Source organism: Lontra canadensis, unplaced genomic scaffold (assembly GCF_010015895.1).
Source record: "Lontra canadensis isolate GAN:19392208 unplaced genomic scaffold, GSC_riverotter_1.0 scaffold58, whole genome shotgun sequence".
NCBI lineage: Eukaryota > Metazoa > Chordata > Mammalia > Carnivora > Mustelidae > Lontra > Lontra canadensis.
Window position 1 is genome coordinate 3,988,550 of NW_022631052.1, and position 18,687 is coordinate 4,007,236.

Consider the following 18,687-nt stretch of genomic DNA (forward strand, 5'->3'; position numbering starts at 1 on the left):
GAATAAATAGCATACTTAATTTGATTATAGGACATTTATAATAAGTGCTAATATAAAATAATTTCTTAAAAGAGATCTTGTACTTTTGACTTAGTAGCATTACATTAGAGTTGCTGCAGAAGTGGCCAATAGCCTGAGTAAATTTGGCAGGGCCCAGTGATATGCAAGTAAAATAACATGGCCGTACTTAATTTGGTACTGAGATTTCTAAAATGTGATTGCATTGCGATTTTGAGTGTATATAGGCACACAAACTTATAAGTACATGCATAAATATGAATTTTTTTTTTTAACTAGAACCTAAAACCTAGAGAGTTTCATCTCTAAGCATCTGTTAAAGTTGACAGTTCTGTAAAATCAGTGCCCAGCATAATGCAGTTTATTTGATGATGGGGATTTTAAGGAAGTGTCATTGGTCTCATTTGTACTCAGTATTATAGTAAAGCTATGAATTTTTTTCTGACTTGAAGAGAGAATTAAGCACACTTCTTATGTTTGTTTATAGAAGTTGCTTTTCCTGTTTCCTGTGCAATTGGTAAATAATTTATTCACTCAAGTTTTAGGTGGCCATTCCTCTTTTTAGTAATATGCGCTTAACTGGTCCACACTGTATAGATTATATTTGATTATTTTGTGTATAGTTCTTATAGTCTTTTCCTCTCCTTCAAAGTAAATATTAGAGTTAGAAGATTACAATTCTAGACTGTTTTCGTCAGTGATTCTCAACTAGGGTGTTTGGGAGGATGGGGATTTTGTCCCCCAGGGGACATTTGGGAGTGTTTGGTTGTATTTTTTGGTTGTCACCACTGAGGGTAGGGTGCTCCTGGCATCTAATTGGATGGAGGCCAGGGATGCTACTAAACATCCTTTTATGCACAAGACAGCTCCCCTACAACAAAGAATTACTTCACCCAAAATATCAATATGTCAGGTTGTGTGGTTTAAAAACCAAGCCCATAATGGCTATGTATGTGTTTATTTCTAGTTAACCTGGTCATGAAACTGTCATAAGACCTTTGAGCGATAATATATTTTTGTGTGTGTTTTTAAGTTAAAAAAATGCCACCTTAAAGATAAGATATACTTGTCCTTTGCTGTTTTTCTATTTAGTTCTTAGTTTGCCCAATTTTTAATTTCTTTCTTTTTTGAAAGTAGTATAGATACTTGCAGAGAGCTTACATTGTACAATAATCCACATATATTCAACACCTACAGACTGTCAAAGGACTGCATGCAGCTACTTACTGAATGCCAGGATTGCTTGCATTGTCTGTTGTAGGACTTCTGTAGTCACTAAATTATCAGTCCCCATACAGTACATCACAGGAAGTTGGCAGATACAATGATCCATCTGTTATCACACCCATCAAGTGCATTGGCTCACAGGGAAACGGCTGCAGATTGGAGCTCAGTGTGTGAAAGAAGTAGTGAGATTCCAAGATGCTTATCATTCTTTCCAGAAAGTCCTTTCTGGCCTTTTGACGAGCTTGACTTGCTCATTTCTAAAACTGACTTTCAGTTTATGATATCATTCCCTTTTCATTAATATTTCCAGAAAAACTGGACATGTTATCAAAGATTTATTTCTCTGAGAATGAGGTTTCAGAGTATCATCTTCCCTTTTCCCCAGGGAAATTCTTGGTCAGATTGTCATAGAAAATGAGCAGTGGAAAAATGAAACTGTACAATCTGGAGAGTTTTATTTTAAAAATAGTTGTTCTTAACCTGACTAAAGTAAAGTAAGTATAAAACATTTTTTTATGTTATTCCAATGTGGCCAAGAATTTTTTTTTCTTAAACATACAAAAGTGTGATCACCTTCAAAGGAGGAGGTGATTTTCATAGTTAATAAGAAATGTGTAGACAGTTTCTTGTGAATCTAAAAAACCGTTTTTTTCCCCCTGGAAAATCATAGGTATATATGATACCAGGATCATTTCTAGTCTCTGAAATCTTTTAGACAAAAGCTTTGATGCTGTGCTTAATGGTGCTTTCAAGTTTTGGTGACTACCCTGGAGGTAAATGGGCATGTACTGATGCTTCCTATCTTGTGAATAGTCTTATTTATACAGACTTTCTCCCTTGGCAAGGCATAATGTCTGGTTTGGGGCGGCAAAAATCCACTTCCAGATTACTGTCTCTGTATTATATGTCTTTGACTTAATTTAAGTTCACCTTCAAAAGGGCAAAATGGTTAGAGAAAAAATTAAACAGGACAGCATATGCCTAATTGAAAATTAGAAGGGGCCTTGCTTTTTCCAGACTGAAGGATAAAAAATGAATATGAATAGTGAATAGTTGTCTAGTCAGTTTAAAAGAGCCATTGTGTTTCAGTTTCTTCTTTAGTTACCTTCATTTTTGAGCATCTCTGCTGCAAATGGGGTTTTTAGTAAACTAGCTCAGAGTATAATATTTGAGTTATCCAGAAATAGATGGTATACATTTTTAAAATATTGTCTCTCAAATCGAGAATTTATCATTAATTTTCATATGTTTAAGTTATACTTGATTGAAAACATAAATTTGCTCTCAGAAAATTTTTAGAAAGGATTAAAAAATTTGATGTCTGTGAATAAGCCAGAAATAGTTGAGAATCTGGGAACAAAAATCATACAAAATTGCTAATACATACACAGAAATGATTCCACATTAGTTTTCCACAAAATTTTTTTTTTGTATTGTTCTCCCCCTGACCCTAAGAGAAAAAATAAAAGGTTCTTCCAGGCCTCCATAGGTGTGGCTTCAGATAATTACAAGGGGACTTTATAGAATGGAACAAGTAACACATTTATTATACATACGGTTGTATCAACATGTAATATAAATTTTTTTTTTTTTTTTTTTTTTTTTTAAATTTTATTTATTTATTTGCCAGAGAGAGAGAGAGAGAGAGCACAGGCAGACAGAATGGCAGGCAGAGGCAGAGGGAGAAGCAGGCTCCCTGATGAGCAAGGAGCCTGATGTGGGACTCGATCCCAGGACTCTGGGATCATGACCTGAGCCGAAGGCAGCTGCTTAACCAACTGAGCCACCCAGGCGTCCCATGTAATATAAATTTAACAATTTAATGTCACTCCATTTTTATGTAACTTTATTTTGTTATTCCAAATTTGATGAACATGACAGATAGTCATTAGAAATTAGAGGACATTATGAATTCAGAGGCCTCCTAAGTAATAATAGTCATAATCTATAAAGTTAATAACTAAAATCAGTTATGCCTAGAAAAGACAAAGAGCTCTATGTCTGAATGTTAGGATATTCTAATTTCTGCTTATTAGGATAGAAATTTTATAATTTAGAACTGTGTGATTTTAACACAAAACTGGTAGGAGACTCACTAGTTACTGCTTTAAATTGTGATAGTTTATCGTCATTATTGTGAAGTGTTTTAATGTAATATAATTTTCTTGATTTTACCATCAAGAATCCTTTTCATTATTCATTGTAATCTTGCTAATTATCATAGGTTCAAGTAAGATCTTATTTTCTTCACATCCTTCATTTATACATGTTTCTATAGAAATGTTTTTGTGCTTTAATTATGACCCTGTTTGGTTTCCAGGGAAACAATAAAATCACAACTCTGAGAATGTGTACAATGTTCCTTAAATCATAAGTAGGAAAAAAGCTAAGCCTTTTATAGAAAGAGTCCGTTTTCCTATTTTATGTAGGGTCAAAATTCCTAGACTCATACCTAATACCATGCTACCTCGTCATGTATAATATTCGTGTCTGAAAAGTTGGTAACATTAAGTTGTCTTTGGGTAATAGGTTGTCTTTTGCTCCACTTCCTTGAGGTCACGGTGTTTTTCTTTGTGGAAGGTTCTATGCAGTATAGTAAGCACGCATCTATTGACATCGCCCTTGTGTGCACGGAGGTGGCGGCATTCTTGTGTGCAAGTGAAGAGATGGCCTTGTGTGTGTGTGTGTGTGTGTGTGTGTGGAGAACTTCTCATGGTCATGTGGTACAAAGTAGCTGATGAGAAAGTGAACGGCTAGGAATGGGTTATTTCAGATACAGGAATAGTTAGGGAAAGCCACTGGAAGATGACCTTAGAGTTGAGACTTGAGAATATGCCAGCCACACAATGGGGGAAAGTAAGGTGAAGACCTTGAGCTCACTCTGTTGGAGAAAGAGACAGCCAGACAGTGCTGTTGAAACTGGAAAACCAGTAGGGGATGGAAGAGATTGCTGGTGATTTGACCAGGTGGGACCTTGCGATAGGCCTTGGTAAGGACCTTAAATAGGTTATTAATGCTGTTTGAAGCCATTGGAGTGGAATTTTCAGCAGAAAAATGCTATGGCTTGATTTAAATTTTGAAAAGATCCCTTTGGCTCTCACATGGAGAGTGGTCTCAGGGTGCTGGGAGTGAAAGCAGTGAAAACTGTTAACAAGCTTTTTGCTTCTTGAAGAAGCTGAAGTGTAAAAGAAACTCAAGTATGATATCTGTACTTTACAGAGTGTTAATCTGTGTATCTTCTGTCCAAACAACAGTTGTTTCATGTTCACTGCATTTTGTCTTAAGGCTCTTTTCTTTATTATCTGATAAACATTTAAGTTGCTAAGTCATTGTTAGGGGTAATACTGTTCTTGAAAATATGCAAGTTTTAATTAAGGTTTTCATTGTCATTTTAAGGCTTTATACATATACTTATATTTAAAATGTGATTTGGAAAGCTTGGATAAAAATTTATAGCAATTATAATTTTTGTTTATTCCATTACAAGATATTTGAACATGCATCTTAAAAGTTGTGGTCAGGGGAAAAAAAAAGTAGTGATCATGTTATGTGTAATTGAACTTTTAACTTCATATTATTCCATATGTAGTTTTTGTTTTCGAAGCACAGTTAAAAACAGGCTTTAAAATTGTGAGCTGCAGTAGAGAATTGCATACAAAATAATTATTTTACAACAAACATCTAATGTATAGCTCCCAAGAAATATTACAGGCACCACAGAGGCTTTCTGAGTTACTCCTTTACTCTCAGATCTCTCTCCTTTTCCCTTAAGTGGCAAATGCTAATTAAAGTAGCTTTTCATTGTTACACTGTTAAATAGCTGTTTTTTAAATTGTGGAAAGGAGAATCAACATGGGCAGACACCAGTTGACAAAGTAAGTATTAATATTGTGTGTTCCAAAAGGTAATTTAAAAGTTAATACTTAGAAAATAAATAAGCAAAAAAAAAAAATTATTTGGAAAATATGCATTTTTTTCCCCCAGGAAAAACCTACGCTTAACTGGTAGGTAAATTCTAAGGCTAACTTGTAAAAAGGTGATTTTTACCTATAATGCTTAATTCTAGTGTTAATCTGGGTTTTGTGATGAGAAAGAGTAGCTTGGCTAGCAGTTGATTCTATGAATATTTGAAATTTTCACAATCTATCTTGGAAGTCTTTCCCACATTCTAGTGTACTACATTAGAATTCTGCAGTTTGAGAGCTGGAAAGAACAGAGAAAGTAGAGAAGAACTATGGAAGAAGCAGCAGAGCCAGGGAATTGTTAGCAGAATGACCCAGGCTTTCTGGGCTTCTGGTTCTCTTTACTTCTTTTTCTGAGTGGTTTGCAAGTTCTGTCTTCTTTACAAATTCATCGTTATTTGTTTATGTTTTCAAGTGACGCCTCTGTAGAATTTCATTATTTACAATGGATAAAAATTGCAGCAACACTTACTAACGTAGAGATTTTGGAAAGGGCCAGAGACTGGTTGGGACTCTTCCATAGGACATAATACTCCTAGGACCCCAGGGAGAAAACCACTGCTGGGTGTGGTATTGAACCTTCCCAGCCCTTCCCCACCCCAGATAGTTCCTTATCCAAAATTAATAGGTCACTTCACCCTCTAGTCAAAATGCAATTCTGGCCAAGTTTAGAAAGAAAATAGGATTAGACTCATTCACACCACTGTGTAAATAACGGATCTTCATTTCCCTAAGAACATTCAGATTTCATAATTGAATCATTACTTTAAAGCAATCTTGTAGTGTTGAACCACCTACATAAAGTGAAAATGTTGGCCATGTTGGAGTATTTAGGTCATTTATGAACTTTTTGCTTATGGGTTGGAAACTGCTTAGCTTGTTAAAAGTTTTGGATAAAGACAGCTTTTTCCTGGATATGTTTCAATTTAAAGTTTTGAGAAGCTTTTATTGCTTTCCAATAGGTTGTTTTTGAATTAAAAAAGCATAAATTAGTTTTGAAGACTTGAGGGGAGAATGGTACATTCTGGCTTTTAAGATTCTTCTAAAAACCAGGTTAATATAATGGAAATTCGTATGTAAACCAAGTCGTTTGTTAATGCAAAATGTTCTCATTACTAAGAATTCAATTAAGTTGAATTTTTTTAATAAAAAATTTTTCGTAGTGACATGTTTGATAATATGATTAATTTTATATCTCCCGGACAGAAGACATGCAAGGAACAGTCATAGAAGTGATTTGATTAGTTTTGGGGGAGTCATGACAAAGGAGACTTGGACACTTACAGAATAGAAATACTATAGATGTTATCCTCTGTAATAACTAATTTTATTCCAGATGATAAAAATTTTAGACTTGTGTGATTCTAAATGCACATCAGAGCTCAGTGACCCACTTACACACACATTAAAGATAGGCTACAGATTTCCTACTTTCTAAGCTGGTGTGGTACCACAGATCAGAAAACTCTAAAATCCAGCAGCTAAAAATTGCTCAAGCATTTTGCTGTTTTACAGAAATTCATTCGTGCTATGTAACTTTTTTTTAAAAGCTATTTTAGTTCTCAAAGTTTTATGAACCACACTTAACTTTTCCTCTTTGCTTATTTTTGTTTTTTTAGTTACAGATTTTCACAAATGCTGTTTTGCTAGTTTTCTAGCAAATTCTTAATTGTAAAATAGAGTAGTGTTATAGAAAGCTTAAGAAAGAGACTAACATTTAAAAAAATAATTATACAGGACCTACTAACCTGGAGAAAATTATTTTCCAGTAATTTGGTTTAACTGTAATCTTTCAATTCCTGGTTAATATATATTTCTTCTGTTAACCACCTAATTCCCCATAAACAATAACCCAGCAATCTATATGCATAAACCCACAAAAGACTGTAGTTGTGTGGGAATGTGGAGAAGTGATTTACTTTTGAAAATTGACTTTACATGTTTCACTATAATGCGGCTTAGGACTTTTTTCCCTTTAAATTAAAGGCTTTTTATATCTATAATTCAAACCTTTGCCAGGTATAGTGATTGATGAGCTGGGGATATGATAAAAAGATACAAAATTATTATTCTGCTTTCCTGTTTTTAATAAAGAATACATTTGTTGGTTTTTTTTTTTAACTGTTTTACTTAAAAGAGAAAACAGACCTTTTGTTTTGTCCTAGCGCTTTATGTAAAGGGAAACAAATTATTTTGTAGTAAAACTATGTAATGGAAAAAGTCAAGAGAACAAATTATTTTGTAGTAGAGCTGGGATGATGGAAAAAGAGAAGAGAGTAACACTGCTGTTGAATTCTGTAGTTTTATGGTGAAAGGAATGGAAGGAAGGTAGGTTGATAATAATTACAGTTAAGATGACAAAAAAAAAATTCTGTATTTTTTGCCTCCAAAGAATTGGATATGTAGAATGAGATTGCTTGGTAATGGTCTGTTCTTATTTGCCATAGACTGTCTAGCTTAAATACAGACCGAAGTACCCATCAGGTCTCAAGGATATGGCACGGAGCCTGGTCTAGAAAAACCTTTGTGTATGAAGTATTCATAGTAGTCTTCTCCCCTCCACCCCCCTTCTTCTTTCTCTCTCTTTTTGGGCAGATGTTATTTTTGCTACATTTGCTATTTTAACCTGTCAGTTAAAAAATAATTACTATGTCAGTATGGCTGGCGGCTCATATAGGAAAAATATGCTGTCTCTTAATCAAAGGTGATTACAGTTTTTTCCTGTCTGTAAATGTGCTTGTTGTGTAACGAGAATGCATTAGTCTCAGCCTGATGTACGAAATGAAAGGCAGCAAGAAGCAGCACCATTGTTATCACTCCAGGCGTGTCTAATGAATCGTGTTTCCATGTTCTCTCGGTCACGCCGAAGAGTGCCCTCAGCCAGGGCTAAGCCTCCTGTAAAATGCTCTTTAAGATTATTGTAGCAGGAGCAGAAATGCTGTGTGAGTGGGGGTTGGGAGAGAAAGCCAACCAGACAGCTGCATTTCAAACAGTTACAGCTGCAAGGATTACTCACTGTAATAGCAGTGACAGACAACTGTTTGAGCTTTAGTGTAAAAGGCAATTTGGGGACTTGCCCTGTCAGAATGTTAGTAGCAATCTGTGTGTGTGTGTGTGTGTGTGTGTGTGTGTGTGTCTGTGTCTGTGTGCGTCTGTGTAAGTTTATAAAATGTTTATTTTGTAGCATTAATGATTTAAACTAAATGTCCTAACTGAACTGCGTATCTGGATTTCTTTCTCAAAATTTAATTCTGTCTTGTGGTGGTTCCTGTTCTACGAATGTTGATCTTTCTTGTAATTTCTGAGCATGTAGCTTTTTTTTTTTTTTTTTAAAGCATGTAGCTGTTCAATAAATAATAGCCTTATTTTAAAAAAATCTATTGCAAACACAAAGTGGTACAGAAAAAAGTAGTTAATCCATCAGCCAAAGATAACTTAATTTTGATGGCTCTTCTTCAGACCTTTGTTTATGTATATTATATAGCAAAATTAAGAGCATATTGATAGCTTTAGAGGGTAAAAAGTAATAGTTATTTTTAAAAAGTCTCTGGAAGAAGTAGCAAATGGGGGCAAGTTTGGTTCTTAGAAGTCAGTAACAGCCATTGTGCAAGATTTTTTTTCCCCACTGTGTAGCTATTAAAGAAACATTGCAGCCTGACTGTTTTTTTGTGGCAATTGTCTTTTGAAGGTCGTGTTCAATTTATCTAGAAATTTAGTTTTATGGTCTCCTTCAATTTAAAGTTTAGTAGCTTTACATGGAGTCCTGTGATCCATTGAAATGCTAACTTGGGTCATGTCTCAACTGCTACAATGCTGTGTAGAAACCGTCATTAAAATTCTGGTTATCCTGCAACTGGCAGAGAACTCATGCTGTTAGAGATTCCTTAGTAAAACATTATACTATTAAAATTGTGAATCACAGATGGTAGCTACACTTGTGGTGAACATAGCATAACATAGAGAAATTGAATCACTATGTTGTACACTTGAAACTAATGTAATATTGTGTGTCAGCTATACTTAAATTTAAAAAAAAATTAGAATTTTGAATCACAACTTATGTCCTATGACTATTAACAATATTAGTAATTATTTAAAGTAACAAATAGGTCAAAACAAATGGGGTATTTTGATCTATATCTTCTATTCTAATTCTTATTTGATTGATTAACTGACATTGGGAAAGTTAAAATCTATTTTCAGTATAGATTTGTTAAGTGATACCAAATAGTCTACACCCATAAGTTAATTCAAGGAAATCAGAGCGCTAAGTAGGTTGAATTTGATATAAGTAATAAGTCCATTTAGTTATTAATGACTTTAAATATAGATTTTACAAGGCAATCAATGGCAGCATAACTGTGATCAATCGTGTTGTATGTAATTGGATTTTTTATGGGTGTAATGCTATTTTCAGAATTAATGTAGCATTATGCTGCTTTGTTACTCAGTTTTTTCATGTCAATTTTAAGAAAGTAGGTATTTCAAAATTCTCTATCTTTAAAGCATTTCATTTGATGCAGCCCATAAAATTAAATTGATAGATGTTTCATTATGCTATCTGCTTAGCGCAATTGTTAGATAGGGGATTTAACAATTTAAAGCAGTTAAAAAAATAAAGCAGTTAAAAAAAACTAGTATGCTTTATAAATTGCAGATAAAGGTAGAAAACAAAGGCAGTGGGCAAATTACAAATCCTGCATTCAGAGCTGTGCTATCTTTAGCAGTTTGTCACTGAAATCTACCTGAGAAGTAATCTCCTTGTTTCATTTTCCTTGTTTTAATCTATTTGTATTTCTGGAGTTTGGAGCAAAATTTGATTTTCAGTAATTTTAATGGCTGAATAAGGAGTGCCATCCCAGAGAGTGCCCCTCCCCCCTCCAATATTTGCAGTGGCCAATGTGGTTACTGAACCCAATGTTCTGGATAATAGGTTTCATTAGTTTTGATGCCTGAGGTAAAAAAGCAGTAGGTGGGAGTAAGAAGTGTTTTTGATGTCTAGACGTTCATTTCAGCTGTTGCAGCAATATGATACATTAAAAGGAAATATGTATCATAGCTCAGAGGAAATATGTATTCTTTGAAAGTAATTCTACTTTTAAACTGTGTAAGGCAGGGTGACCTAAATTCTAAAAGCATGAACTTGAATTTCTTCAAGATTTCACAATTTTTATGCTCCTCCTTACCTGATTCCATTCTCCCTCCTCCCACTTTTACCCCTTCAAGTAAAGTATGTCAGTTTCATTGGTTGAATTGGAAGGGATATCTTTCCAAGATCTCTGCTGGGAAACACAAAAATCATTGAAGTATATGCTGCTTTGATATTTTGCCATATTGACTTTTTTCCTGAACCTTTTATATGGTTTTTCTTTCAGAGAAGCTTATTAATTCTGCAAGGAGCCATGTTTCTCAAAGTTGAAAGAAGTTATATTACAATTTGTGAGGATTTTGAAAAATTATTTGGGCACTAAGAAGTAATTACTACTACCTGAATTTTCCTTTATAAAACACTGTCTCCTGCTCAAAGAAAAACATTTATATAGTACTTTGGCAGTTTAAATATTTGATTATGAGGATTGCTATATTAAAAAATGTTGAATAACAGCAATTTAAACAAATTCTGATTATAGCTTTTATAACTTAAATGTGATAACTTAGTGCCAAAATAGTTTTTCTTTGAAAATAGGCAGCTGTGCCACTACTTAGTTCTGTTTTTCTGTTTTAGCTTGACTATAATAGACCACATAACAACAGGAGAATGTTTTAATTCAGGAATTCTTTGTTTTGGTTGAATCTTGCCACTCATTTATTATAGAACACGTTTTAGGTTTTGGTGCTTTCTTTTCTGAGACTAACAAACTTGTAGAAAAATTCTTCCATTACATTTAAGTAGATTTATAGTCATCTGTAGAGATGGTCTTATTGCTACTTTATATTCTTAAAGAATTAATAAGTATTTAAATGTAAACTGGAAAGATCAAAAGAATTAGAAAGGCTTTTTAAAATTTTAAAGATAAGAGACAGTTCACCCTGGGGAGATTGTAGGTTTCATAAAGATGTGGTCCAGCACCTGCAGGCTTTCTTATAAATTTCTTGGTGGTTGCTTTTCTTCTCTGTCCACCTTAGAAGGGAGATAGAGAATTAAGTACTGAATGCATCTCCCTTCATTTACAGAAACTTAATTTAGACTACTAGTACCTGGTCCATGTCTCTCCCCCAAACCCCCCCTTACTGTTTGAAGAATCTAAATATCAAGCAAATGGAATGTTAGTTTACATTTCACTTTGGGAGGAAGGTATCTCAGAAAAAAAGTAGTTTAAAACTAAAATATGATTTTCTCTTGGAATTGTATAGATTACAGAAGCCATTTCAGTTTTGTTTTACCTTTGAAAAAATTACTTGCGGCTATTTAGAAAACATTAACTTAAGGTGCAAATTGTGGATCCAAAGGGAAAGTTGACTTCAGTGTTGAAGATTGCCTTTGTAGCTAGCTTTAAGAATAAGAGGTAGATGGGATGGGTTAACATAACACTAACCCTATGGAGAAGTATGGTATAGTGCGAGGAGCATGGTTGTTAGTGTCAGAAAACTTGGGACTTGAATCTCATCCTTGTCACTAATCCTCTTAACTGGATATAAGGAGATTTTAGATTGAAACTAAATCCAATGAAGTTTGAAAGGTATGTGCAAATATAATATTAGGTCAACTCAAAACACATGTTTACGGATATCTGATATATTCTAGTCAATGCAGCTATGAAAATAAATTGCTTCCCCTTGTGGAGTTTAATTAATGGTATAGTTTGTATATTTAGTATTTATAAAAAGTAGATACAAAATACATTTGATCCTGTTAGCTTCTGAATATAGCTATATATGACTCTAGATTCTTGGATTTATTGCTTGTGTGACCTTGGGCAAGTTTAAGATCTGTAAGCCTTAGTTTTCTTATTTATAAGTTGGAGATTAGAATAAACTGTATTGGTCAGAATTCTTAGTTGCAGACTAAGAAAAGGAGTTGATTAAAAGAATATTGAGTGTTCACTGAACTGTTTGTCCATCTTAGAATCAGTGCTGCAGAACTGGTTTGAAGAGAATACTAGTGCTGTCACCACTGAGCACTAGATGCCGCAGTACCTCTGCTACTTTAGCACCAGAAACTTGATCTTAAGGTTTCAATTTCCAGTGGTGACAGAAATATCTATGTCTACTCTTTTCTGTCACTAGATCCAGAGTCAAAGGTGTGGTGCAGGAGCATCTAGTGGACTTTAGCATATATGTCCTTGTCCATATTGCTGGAGAGGATGGAAGAGAGCATTTGTTTTCAGCTCCTGCTAGGGGTGACCATATTTGACACCCAGCAGAACGTATGAAATAGGCAATTCCCAGTGATCGGAAGAAGTCAAATACTGAGTGGCTAAATGCCATGTGTCCTTCACTCTGTATCATGGCACTGTGGTGAAAATGTTCTCCCCACTCCCCCATTTGTGGGTAGTGCTCCATTCAAAGCTTAGTACATAGAAGAAAGCTTCAGAAATTGGTAAAGATTGTTTCCTAGGTAGAAAATCAACCTTGATAGTAAGTTATTTTATCTTACTCTTATTTTAAAATAAAAGACTTAAATTTCTTTTATTTTAAAAAAAATGTTTGATAGTTGTACTGCAAAGGATTTAAAGTTGTTGTTGCCTTACAGTGGTTTTCAAAATCTATATTAGTTTTTTGAGAGCATTCCTAATTTCTAGCCTGGTGCTTGAGGCATAACATAGCCAAGAACTGTGGGCCAGTGTATGTTGGCCAAATATTTATTAGAATCCAAAAATGCTGTTCTAGATTTAACTTATGTTAGCATTTTAGAGATTCATTGAAAATCCACTGCTCTTTTATTTCTGGAAATTTTGTACATGAAGTAGATAATAAACTTGGTCTTTTGTTCCTTTCCACAAGTATGCTTGGTGTTTAAAAACAGTAAGTTAAAAGAGTAGCAAACTAATGCATTATCCTTAAAATGCATGGCCTAATTGATATTATTTAGTAGAGGGGTTATCCTTGATTACAGTTGTTGACTTCTAATAAATTATTGACTGCTCTTGAATCTTTAATATGTAAGATGAAATTTAGATGTTCATTTGAAATCCAAATACTGTCCCCTTGTAAATTACCTCTGCTGACTTATATTTTAAATTTTACTGGTTAGCTTATAGGATAATTTATAATTTTCTGTTGTTTCTTAAGCCTTCGTATACTTAAACAAGAGCTTAATGTAGTCAGATTTGTTTTACTTTGTGTTACTCTTTCTTCCCAGTGTTCTATTTAATTGGTGCCTAAACTTTATATAAATTTACATAATATAAAGGAACATATGAGAATTGCCATATAAAAAGTATTAATAAGGGTATTTTTCAAACTTTCAGTATTTAAGAATTTTTTGAGAAATGTTTTAGAGAAATTTTTGTTCTTTGTATTATTTGCGATACTTAATATGAAGTACTTAATGCAATTTATAGTATAGTATATTTTTTCTTAAGATTTTATTTATTTATTCGACAGAGAGATAGCCAGATCAGGAACCTAAGCAGGAGGAATGAGAGAGGGAGAAGCAGACTCCCCACGAGCAGAGAGCCCGATGTGGGGGCTTGATCCCAGGATCCTGGGACTAAGACCAGAGCCGAAGGCAGATGCTTAACGACTGAGCCACCCAGGACCCCCAGTGTAGTATATTGTATTGTAAGGGTGGACCACTCTAGTCTGTAGTCTCTTGTGGGTGAAACTGTTTTTATGTGTGTGTGTTTTGTTTTTTTGCTTTTAATAATTCGTGAATGAAGCTTAACCAAATAAATCATATTGTTGGGATAAAAACAATCACGTTCAGGATATGTAGGTTTAGAGTAGGAGTTCTTCTGATTCATATCCTGTTCTCATTTTCAACACTAAAAATATAAAAAAAATCAGTAAGTATATTCATAATGGCATAGGTTCAGAAGCCGTGTCTAATAGTAAAATGAGTTTATGTAGAGCAGTAAAAGATTGTAAGTTTTACTGTTTTTAGTCTGTAAGTTTTACCAAATATACATGGTTATGTATAACCATTTTGATTTTTGAGAGAATCAAGATGTAGAACAGTTCCGTGATTCCCTAAATTTCCCATGTCCCTTTGTTACCAACCACTCCCATTCCAGGGACGGGAATGGGAATGGGAATCCATTAAACATTCACTTTACCTTAAATTTGCCTTTGTGAGAATGCCATATGAATGCATCATAAAGCATGTGGCTCTTTGAGTATGACGGCTTTTTTCACTTAGCATGACATTCATCCATGTTTTGAGTATATCCGTTCCCTTTAACTTCTTTCTCCCTTCCTCTCTGTCTTTTTCTTTCCTTCTTTCTTTCTTTCCCTCCCTCCCTCTCCTTCCTTCCTTCCATCCATCCTTCCTTCCTTCCTTCCTTCCTACCCCTCTTACCCTCCCTCCTTTCCTTTCTCTCTCTCTCTCTCTCCCTCCCATTCTTTCTTTTTCTTTCCCTTTCATTTCCTTTCTTTGATTTATTTATTTGAGAGAGAGAAAGAACTCATGGGCATGTGAGCCAGGATAGTGACAGAGGGAGAGGGAGAGAGAATCTTCAAGCCCACTCCCTGCCCAGCACAGAGCCCTATGCAGGGCTGATCCCAGGACTCTAACATAATGACCTGAGCTGAAATCAAAAGCTGTGTACTTAAGTGTGGAGCTACCCAGGAGCCTTTTATTTCTGACTAGTATCCCAGTGTATGGATTGTCTACTGTTTGTTCTTTCCCCAGTTGGGGGACTTTTTGGGTGGTTTCCAGTTACTGGCATTTTTGGGAAAACAACAACAAACCAGCTATAAATATTTGCTATAGTTTTTCATGTGGACATAAGTTCTTAGTTCTACTTGAACACACACACACACACACACACACACAGGATGGATATTTCTGGGCTGCATAGCAAGTATATGTTTAACTTCAGAAAAAATTGCCAAAGTCAGCTGTTCAAAAGTGGCTGTACTATTTTTGCATTCCTGTCATCAGTACATGGCCATTACAATTACTCTGTGCTCACTAGCACTTAGTATTTTCAGTTTTTCTTTTAAGCCACTCTGGTGGATGATACTGTGATTTTAATTTGCATCTCCTTAATGACTGGTGATGTTTTGAGCATCTCTTCATGTTTTTATTTGCCATTTGTGAGTCTTCTTTGGTGAAGTGTTTGTTCGCATCTGTTGTCCACTATCTAAAATGGTTTTTTCCCCCTTGGTGTTGTTTTGAGATTTTTTAAAGAAGAGTATCATATTGTAAATACAAGTTCTTGTCAGATGTATAATTTGTAACTGCTTTATCTCTCATCTTTGGCTTGTCTTTTGCATAGCTGAACATAACTTTTCCATGTTTTTTTGAAGAGCAGAGTTCCTCATTTTGATGAAACCCTATTGAACAATTTTTCATTATGGATCATGCTTTAGGTGTTATATCTGAAAATTTTTTGCTGATCTAAGCTTATATAAAGTTTCTCTTACGTTTTTTGAAATTTCATAGTTTTAGGTTTAGCATTTTGGGGTTGCATTTTTCTCTATGGCGTGACCTATGGGTTGAAGCTCTTTTTTTAAAATTTTTTTGCATAGAGATATTCATTTATTTCAGCATTTGTTGTAAAGACTGTTCTTTCTCCACGGAATTACCTTTATATCTTTTTTGGAAGTCTATTGACCATATGTTTGTGGGTCTGTTTGTGGACTCTTTATTCTATTCTGTTGATGTGTAGATCTCTCCTATTTCTAGTACCACACTCTCTTGTCAATGCTGGTTCTCTAGTAAATCTGGAAATCAGATGGTGTAAGTCTCCTAGCTATATTTTCCTTTTACCACATTACTTTGGGTATTCTAGTTCCTTTGCTTTGTCATATAAATGCAATTTTTCTCTTTCTATAGAAAATCCTGCAGATACTCTTGGTGGTAATTGAGTTGATGTTATAGATTCATTTTAGAAGAATTGACATCTTGGCAGTAATAACTTTTTCTGTCTGTGACCAATATATACTTCTGCATTTATATATGTCTCTTTGATTTCATTTATCATTATCACAGTTTATCACTTTAAAAACTTTAGATCTTAAAAGATCTAAATTTTAAGTTTATATCCAAGAACTTCATGGGTTTTGGCGATACTATAAATGAAAATCTCAAAAAATGCAATTTCTTATTCATTATAGTTTATAGGAATATGATTTCTTCTTGTTTCTGTTAATTCTAGTATTCTGTGTTTAGATCTACTGATTTTTAGATCTACTAGCTTTTTTTTCTGTTGCTTCTGTAGGATTTTCTAATAGTCATGTCATTTGTGAACAAAGATGTTTTATTTCTTCTTTTCCAGTTAGTATGCCTGGTACTTTTTTTTTTTTTTTTTTCCCTTGCCTTACTGTATTGGCTGACATCTCCATTGAATTGGAATAGGAGTGGTGAGAGCAGACATCCTTGCCTTGTTCTTGATATTAGGGGGAAAATAGTCTTTTAACATTAAATGTGGTGTTACTTGTAGTGGTTTTTTTTATTGTTCTTTAAAGAATTTTTTTGAAGGAACAAAATAAGTTCTACAGTCTCTTTTAAAATTGTTGAAATTATGATAAAATTATAATGGTATCTAAAAATTGTAGTTGGCATTGCTCAAACTTGTTTAGTATTCCACATTGCATGATTGGACAGCTGTAACACTTAAACATTTTAGATAGAGTATTTCAGGACCATTAGAGGAAAAAATAGAGAGTTATGGCTGTTTGAGAATTTGACATATTTCACTAAGGTCATTTGAAATTTTGACCTCATTAAAAATTAAAACATTAAAAAAATATGAGGAAGCAATTAGACTTGAATATGAAGTATTCTGTAAGATACATAACTGGTTTTGTCAATAAGTTAATGGCATGTTAAAAAAAAAAAGATGAGCTGTTGCAGATTAAGGAGACTTAAGAGATGTGACATGAGAGTCCACTGACAGACCTTGTTTGGATTCTGATTTGGTGTATACCAAAGTACGTACTTTAAAGTATATCAAAGCAAACAAAAAGAAAGAAAAAAACTGGGTGGTTGAAGCAGATGACACAATGTTGATAATTTGGTTTAGAAATTTATTGGTGCTGTTATTTTAAAGTGTGTTTGAAGATTTTAATTAATTTTTTTTAATTAAAAGAAAACATGCAGAATAGGTGTCACCAACTTGGAAAAAAAATCTTGGAAAGAAGAGTGGTACTCTTCACAAATGTTGTATCACCAGCACTCTTAATGACACAAAAGACTTATGTAGAAAAACACTGACACTAGTGACTGAGTCACAGAGTGGTCCAGAAGAGTCACACACTGAATGCTGACGAATTTTTAGGAATTTTTAACCTTTTTTTTTGGGGGGGGGGGGGGGGCTTATGTTATCTGTTTCATGTATGTACAGTAATGATACTTGAAAAACATGTCAATAGGGCACCTGGATGGCTCAGTCAGTTAAGCCTCCCACTCCTGGCTTTGGCTCAGGTCATAATTTCAGGATTGAGCCCTGTGCTCAGCAGGAGATCTGCTTCTCTGCTTCTCTCTCCCTCTCTCTCTGTCCCTACCCCTGGGTTCCTTTCTCTCCCTCTAAAATAAATAAATAAATCTAAAAAAAAAAAAGTCAAAAAGTATAATAGCTCTTTAAATAATTGCAAATTAAAAATTGTTAAGTGATAAGAGCCATGTTACAGTTTAATTGGCAGCTTACTTCTACAGAACCCTTCACCTTCAGTGATGTATAAAAAATTGTGCTTCTTAAAATTGATGGTGTCTTGCCGTCAGTGAGACACATTAGGAAGGAAAAGCAAATTAATATGGGGTGTTCATTTTCTTGAAATGTTAGCTCTCTTTCTTACCGAGGAAAAGCTCTTCCTAGAAGATAAATGTGTGAGAGCACAGATTCATGACACCGTCAGTGGATTGTAGAAAACTTTCGGTTGTTTTGTCTTCAACAGAGGCAGTCTGTTGCTAGCAGCAATGTTTGTTTATTTGCTGTACTTTATTTTCATTTCTTTAGTGATAAATAATAAAATGTTTCTGACAGAGGTTGCTTTGGGAAAATTCGGTAAATCATGGTTAGCCACATAGGCAGGAAAATAAAGAACCTATTTGACATACCAAGAATAAAATTATCCAGTTTTATCATTATAAAAAAAGTCCTATAGATAAAACCCCTGAATGTAAATACACTTTTTCTGATTCTATGTTATTGGAGAATATAGAGATGCATTTTGAGATGTCTTTTGGTGTGGTAAAAGCATTACAGATGCATCGTGGATTTAACATGTGTTTTAATTCTCTGTCAGAATTTTTTCTGGTGAGTGCTTTTGTCAAGATAAGTAAAAGGGAGAGAAAATTTTCTTCTGCAAATGTCGTTTCCATCCTTCCAATTTTTTGCTATCTTGAACTAAACTAATATAATTTAAAAGGATA

At 34.2% G+C, this 18,687-nt stretch overlaps 1 protein-coding gene across 1 annotated transcript in view; it reads left to right on the forward strand.

The window, feature by feature from the left end:
- Positions 1–5,977: 5,977 nt before the first annotated feature.
- Positions 5,978–18,687, forward strand: part of LOC116878575 (mediator of RNA polymerase II transcription subunit 13-like) — a 152,852-nt gene continuing 140,142 nt past the window's right edge. The window contains exons 1-2 of the mRNA XM_032876206.1: positions 5,978–5,983; positions 7,082–7,087. The gene's annotated coding sequence lies outside the window, so the exon portion shown is untranslated. The remainder of the gene's footprint in view (positions 5,984–7,081; positions 7,088–18,687) is intronic.